Below are 7,806 nucleotides of genomic sequence, written 5' to 3' on the forward strand. Positions count from 1 at the left end.
CAATCCAGAATCCAATAACATTTTTTAGCGAGATGGAAGAAACAATTACAAACTTTATATGGAAAGGAAAGAAACCCAGGATAAACAAAACAGTGCTTAAGAAGAGAAACAAAGTTGGAAACCTCTCACTCCCTGAATTAAAAATTTACTACTAGGCTGCAGTGGTCAAAATAGACTAGTACTTGTATAATGAAAGAGAGATCAATGGAACAGAATTGAGAATCCAGAAATTAAGCCACCCACATACAGTCAACTGATCTTTGACAAAGGGCCAAAGTACATTGAATGGGGCAGACATAGTGTCTTCAACAGATGGTGCTGGCAGAGCAGGAAATTGATATGCAAAAGTCTGAAACAAGACCTTTACCTCATGCCATATGCAAAAACCAACTCAGCATGGATTAAAGACCTAAAAGTGAATCCCAGAATTTAAAAGGTCATTAATGAAAAAAATAGGTACAAATTTAATGCTTCTAATCCAGGGCACACACAGACTACCACACATTGTGATAATTACACAAACAAAAGAAGACAAAATAGATAATTGGGACATTCTAAAAATGATTAATTTATGTGCATCTAAGGATTTCACCAAGAATAAAAAGGGAGCCCAAGGAATGGGAAAAAAATATTTTGCAATGACATCTCAGATAGGGATTAATTTCTAAAATCTATAGGAAGCTACAACACCTCTACAAAAAAATAGACAACTAACACAATTAAAAAATGGGTATAGGACATGAACAGACACTTTAACAAGGAAGACATTTGGGCAGCCAACAAACATATGAAGAAATGTTTACAATCATTAGCCATTGTTGTTGTTGTTAAATGCCTTTGAGTCGATTCTGACCCATAGCAACCCTGTATAGGGTTTCCAAGGATTAGCTGGTGAACTTGAACTGCCGACCTTGCAGCTCAAATGGCTTTGCAGTCTAGCACATTAACCCACAGCACCATATCAGGACTCCAGAGATGCAATTCAAACCAACAATGAGATATCATCTCACACCAGCAATAACAGCGAAGTTCAAAAATGCAGAGGACAATAAATGCTGGCAAGGATTTGGAGAGACTGGGACCCTCCTACATTTATGGTGGAAAGGCAAAATGATCTGACCACTCTGGAAAACAGTATGGCACTTTCTCAGAAAGTTGGAAATAGAAATACCATGTGATCCAGCAGTTCCTCTACTTGGTATTTACTTACAAGAATTATGAGCCCTACAGGACAAACCCCTCTCTAAGACTGAAACTCAAAGGAAATACATGAGCAAGTATGTAAGCTTACTGGAAGAGGGGGAAAGGCAGCAATAAAGAAATGAGTTGAGTTCAACCACGTTACATAGACTCCCATTGGCCTGGAGATGCGATAGAGAAGAGGAAGGGCTGTTTGGTCCTAAGTGTGGTGAGACCTGGGGACACCTGAGTCCATGAACAAGGACATAGCCAGAGAGGGCTAGAGCTGAGAATAAATCATCCAGCTGACATGAAATGAGGGGAGACGCACAAGAACACCCCAGCTGACACTTGACCTAGCCTCAATGGCTTGATAATCAGAACTTGAGTAGAGGATGATAAAATAAATTTTAAAAATTGATAAAGGAAACAAGGGTAAATTGCTACAATTTGATGAACTCGACCTATACTTATGGAGGTAGTAGTTCAAAATACCCACAGAGAGGGAAGGAATCTTCACATCAAGTATCAATGCTATTCCCTCTGTATACGGGGTAGATAAGGACATGCAACTTAAACATTGGTTACCTAAAATAAGGGGGCGATAAATGCCCAAAGTGACTGGCTTACAAGGTTTCAAGAGGGAGTTTAGTTTAAGAGTGTGTTGAGGAAGATAGAATCCCCACTGAATAGTTTTCATCTTGTCTAGATGGGTCTGGTAAAAAGAGATGGGAATAAGATTCTTATGATTCAATTGTGATTAATTTTTGTCATGATTGATTGCAACTGTCACAATTGTAAAGGTAGAAGTTTTGTAATAAAAACTGGGGAGTAGTTAATCTTACAGTCCAGAAACAGACGATCCTAGGACCACAAGGTATCACTAGATGATATTTGGAAGTAGATTACCAGACCTTTCTTCCTATTCTGTCTTAGTTTGGAAGTTCTGCTTAAACCTGTCCACCATGACAACCCTGCTGGTATTTCAAATACAGGTGACAGAACTTTGAACATCATAGCATACAAAGCCTCCACAGAATGACAGACTGGCACCACAGTATAACTAACTAGTTATCAAGTAGTTTCAGTTTCACATCTGAGTATCTCTCTTTGTGTAGATATAGTGAGAAATAGACATAGATACAATTGGGACCACTGTTACATGTCATGGAGTCTCTGAGTGGTACAGATGTTTAATGCACTCTGCTACTATCTGAAAGGTTGGTGGTTTGAGTCGACCAAGAGGCACCTGGAAAGAAAGGTCTGGTGCTCTCCTTTTGAAAAATTAGCTGCAGAAAACCCTATGGGTTTCCAAGGAGTGACTGGTAGGCCCAAGACTCCTAAAGCAACTATTTTAAGTGAGGCAATATTATATATAAGGAGCTCTGGTAGCGTAGTGATTACGAATTGGGCTGCGAACTGCAAGGTCAGCAGTTCAAAACTACCAGCTGTTCTGCGGGAGAAAGCTGAGGCTTTTTGCTCCCGTAAAGATTTACAGCCTCGGAAACCCTGTACAGGGCACATAATAACAACAACAACAATATTATATATTATGAAAATCATTTAGAAATGTTCTCAAATATTTCTCTTCAGTTCCAGCTTAGATATAATAACTAACATGTAAATGAAAAGAGTAGTAAAAAAACTGTCTTTTTCATTAGATTTTATAATATATATTTTTAAATTTTTATTGTGAATTGAGTGGAAGTTTACAGGGCAGATCATCAGTTTTACATTCAACAAATCATATACTTTGTTTCATTGCAATGATTATAATACCTTCCATGTACCATCAGTTAACAGTATTTCTATTTATTTTAGCTCCTTTTTTTTTTTTTTTAAACACTCAGGCATATACATAAAAGGGAACAAAGGAGGGAGATGATGAGTGAACTAGCAGGGCAATACCCAAACAGGAAATGTTCTTTGCACACTAGCAACTCAAAGAAAGAGGGTGAGTTCTCCCTATCAAAGAAGCTAACCTGCTGCAGGCACCTCTTTGAACAAAGAAACAGAGCTAATTGAGGAGACCCGAACTCAAGGAAAGGACTGCAGCATGGGAATGCATGTGAAATGCCATGCCATTGAAAGTCAAAGTCAAGAGCTCTTTGAGATAAACTGTCTGATGGAGAAGACAGGATAGGGATGTTTATGAAGTAAATATATCACCTCCCAGGCACTGTGCTGTGCTGTGCTGTGGATACACTGATAGCTAAAACATAGTCCTCTAGAGACACATAGTCCACTGTGTAAGGTAGGCATGTAAGCAAACACATAAAAGAGATGAGAAGTATGATAGTGTTGCAAAGAATATGCCATTTAAAGCCAGACAAGAAAGCCCTTAACCAGATCCTTGGTGCAGAGATACCTTCCAGTTTAGTTGGACTGCAGGGAAATTAACCAAGAATGAATGAGCATGTGACAGATGAAACAACATGTATACAAAGCTCATAGATGTGCTTTATGAGTTCAAAGCTGGGTTCATTCTGAACTCAAGGGATACCCACAAGTGTAAAGTTGAAATTCCTTTGAGGTGATGTGGTCAAGGAAACTGAGACTGGCAAAGTCTGGGATGCCAGGACCTGGAAGAATGGAAAAAGTCAGAATCCTCCCTGATTGTAAAGGAAAGATAAAGAGGTAGGTAACTATCAGGAAAACAGGTGATTGGAAGATGATAGAAGTGGGTGACATGAAGGTTTATGCACAGGAGATACAGATTATTAAGTAGGGAACTAGAAGTATCATTTAGGAGCCCTGGTGTGGCATTGTAGCATAAGCAATGGACTGCTAACAGCAATGCTGGCAGTTCAAATCCCTCAACTGTTCTCAGAAACCTTATACAGGGTCGCAATGAGTCAGAACTGACTCAATGACACACAACAAGTATTAACAAGTATCTAGTGAAGAAAAAATAAGCAACCTTCACATGAGGGAGAGGTTATCAGTACTTTCCATTTTGGCTCATGCCCATTTAAAAACTAAATGTGCATTTACAGTAAAAAAAAAAAATTATAGCCCACAAATTACTCTCTGCATAGAAAACCAGGTTCACAGTGACTGTGCACATACTAACTTATATTTTTAAATGTTTTATTTTCCCCATATATAACTTTATATTCAGGATGGTCACCCCTGGATCTTCAAGCCTAAAACTTTTGTGGAAGAAAACACTCAGTAAGCAATAACTGGTAGGGTAGAGGGGAATGTTTGGCTCTAGGGACTGCTGAGATAGAAACACATGAAAATTTATGGACTATAGAGCCAAGACAGAAGCTTAACAGTCAGACAAAAAAGGACACTCAAGAAGCACAAAGGAAAAATATCAAAGTTAGTCACCATAGAAAAGAAAATTATGCATAGTCTTCAAACATTAGTCTTCTAGCATAAAGGATGGGAGCATTCATTCACTATCATTGTTTGTTGTGGAAAGGAGATTTTGCCCACCAGCATGGAACACAATGACCTATGAGGACTATAAAACACTACACAAACTTTCCCATGGCTACCATAGCAAATTACCCCACACTGGGAGCTAAAACCATAAAAATATATTCTATCACACTTCAGAAGGCTAAAAATCAAAAATCCAGAGTCTCAGCAGGGCCATGCTTTCTCTGAAGAATCTAGGGGGAAATCCTTCTGAGCATCTTTCTGCTTCTGGTAATCCCAGACTTATGGTAGCATTGTTTCTTCTACCTCTACCTCCTTCTTCACATAGCCATATTCCCTCTTTGTCTCTTTCTCTGTGTCTCTTCTTATAAAGACACCAGTCATATTGGATTAGGGCCAACATGGCCTTAGTTAACTAATTACCTCTACAAAAACTCTATTTCCAAATAAGGTTATGTTCACAATACAAGGGTTAGGACTTCAGCATTTTTTTTTTTTAATGGGTTGGGAGGTACAACTCAATCCATAATGCATCCTTGTGAGCCTAGAAGTCTCTGCGAGGATGAATGGAAAAATAGTCTCTCATGAGCTACTGCAGGGCCACCAAGTGTCTGGAGAGGGAAGATGCCTTTCTGTAGACTGTTTACCATGGGGGAAGAGATCAAACAAATCTCCATGAGGTACAGATCGTGACTTGAGTAGCTGGCAAGATCTTACTTTTACTCCAATTTCCACTGGTAAGTAAGTCCTTAACTCAAGAGGATTCCACAGCCTTTTCTCTACCTCTCCATAACTTACTTTTTATTTTGGGGGGGAAAAAAAGTAAATTTTCAATACATAGAGGACTTGAATTTAATCAAAGTTCTGGTAAGAAAAGCTGTCTTAAATACAGTAGGGGTCATATCCAAACAACAGAATTCTGGGACCATTGACAAATAATTAAGGTAATAATTGTGGAACTGGTTTGGAAAGGTAACCACCCACCCATCCATATACACAGACACATATACACACACATTGATGACCATAGCAGTTTCCCTAATCCTTCTCTTTCTGACCAGGCCATGCTCATGTTCACCTGATGTGTTAGAAGGAGCATAGACTTTGATGCCAAATGCATCCTGATTTAAACTTCACAGTGTTTATTAGCCATGCAGTTCAAAGTCAGCCAACCCCAGTTTCATTTCCTACATCTATAACATCAGGATGATACATGGCTTTACTAGCTAATAGCAGCAAATTGTCTAACCTGATGCCCAGTATATACCACTGGGTACCATAGTACTTGGCTTCTACGTTCTGGTTCCACAATTCTTACCTTAATTATTTGCCAATGGTCCTGGATTTGGTTGTTTGGATATGACCCCTACTGTATTTAAAATAGCTCTTCTTGCATGAACTTTGATTAAATTCAGGCCCCCTCTATATTTAAATTTAAATTTTTCCAACAAATCTTTTGTCACCAGGGTATGTTTGTGTATTGTTTTGGTTTATATATTTGCATTGTAAATAATATTTGTTATTATCCCCCCACCCCCCAAGGAACTTAACCCTATCACTTAGCTAGGAAAAGGTGTCTTTAATGAAAGCAATAAAGCTCGTGTAAATTTTAAAATTTAATGTAAAATTCACCATAGGTGAAAATTTAAGTATCTAAATGCATTTGATAGGATTTCTTTCTGCATCATGCACCTTCTGGAGGCTTTAAAACAAAAACAAGGAGGATTCACTGTTTTCATTATATCTGCCAACTGAGATTCTCTTGTATTTTCTTTCTTCCTTCCTGTGGTTTTACTGTCACTTTCTGGAATTAGTTTTATACTCCACAGCACTGATGGGCTGATCTCTCCCCAATGCTTTATCAAGTACTTCGGTAGAAGGAGAGGTGCATTTCAGTCAGGATATCAATGGAACCTGAGACTTAGATAAAAAGCATAAGTCATATTGTGTTAGGATCAAATTAAAATAATTAAGCATAATGAACATAAAACACACTATTGAAGATGATTTTAAGAAGATAATACCTAATCATAGTTTAGTGTCCTTTTCATTAATCCCTAGCTATTGTGCTTTCATTTCAATTCCATTTTTAATAAATTAATTACTGTTGTTGTTGTTGTTGGTAAGTGCTGATGAGTCAGTTCTGACTCAGAGTAACCCTGTATAGGGCTTCCAAGGAGCAGCTGGTGGGTTTGAACTGCCAGTCTTACTAGACTTCAAAAATAAATTAGTGCCCTCTGAGAGGGAAAGGGAAAGAAAAATTAAAGCACAAATGAATGAAAATAAGCATGTTTTCTCCAGTTAAGCTAAATTGTCTGAGTCTCATGGCACATCAGGCTAGTCAGGGAGAATCAAAGTGCAAGATAAGAGAACCCCTCACTGAACAGTTGAGCATCATCCTAAGGTCCTGGGATTCTACCTCAAACACTGGGTGGGAGGCAGAAATCCCTGAAGCACATAACCTAATGTCCTTATCTTTATATATCCAGTGATTTCTTTGTCTCCCAGGAAGTGAAGACAAACATAAAAACACTTGAGACCACTTTCCAGCTTCTACTGCTGCTTGCCTTTGACACTTCAGTTGACAGCACAATCATCCACATCCCAACTGGATCTTGTAAATAAAAATCTCTGTGAACAAGTGGAATAAGTCTCAGGTAGTTCAAATGGAATCATCTACTACTGAAAGTTTAGAAGGCTGTGCATATGACAGATAAAGAACCATATAGAAAAAGCTCATAGATTTGATTTAGGAGTTCAGAGCTGGGATCATTCTGAATATCTAGAACACAGTTCTATTCTAACACACCCCAGTTCAGACAAAAAAAGGACACCATGAGTTGGAATAGACTTTAGAGCAATTGCTTTTTTTTTGCTTTTTTATTTTTTAACTTTATTTTTATTGAATAGTAGCACTTCCTTCCCTTTTTAATTGACATTTTTTTTCTTTTCCCCTTCCCTGTACTCCCCCCCCCATCTTTAGCACACAGTCCCTCCCCCTCTCTGGATCTAAAGTCCCTGGCTGCTCCATCGCTCCAGGTCATCGTCTCTGCCTCCATCTCAGGCATCGCTGCTTCTCTGGGTAGGACCCCGCTCTCACCTCTTCTCCGTTGATGGTCCTAGGGACCTCCGCTGCTAGACTGGAAAGTTAATCACTCCCTTCCTTACTATAAAACGTCTACCTTTACATTTCCAACCCTCACAATCAGTCCTGATAACAATTATTCACTATTGTAT

The sequence above is a fragment of the Chrysochloris asiatica genome, unplaced genomic scaffold (assembly GCF_000296735.1).
Source record: "Chrysochloris asiatica unplaced genomic scaffold, ChrAsi1.0 scaffold00397, whole genome shotgun sequence".
NCBI lineage: Eukaryota > Metazoa > Chordata > Mammalia > Afrosoricida > Chrysochloridae > Chrysochloris > Chrysochloris asiatica.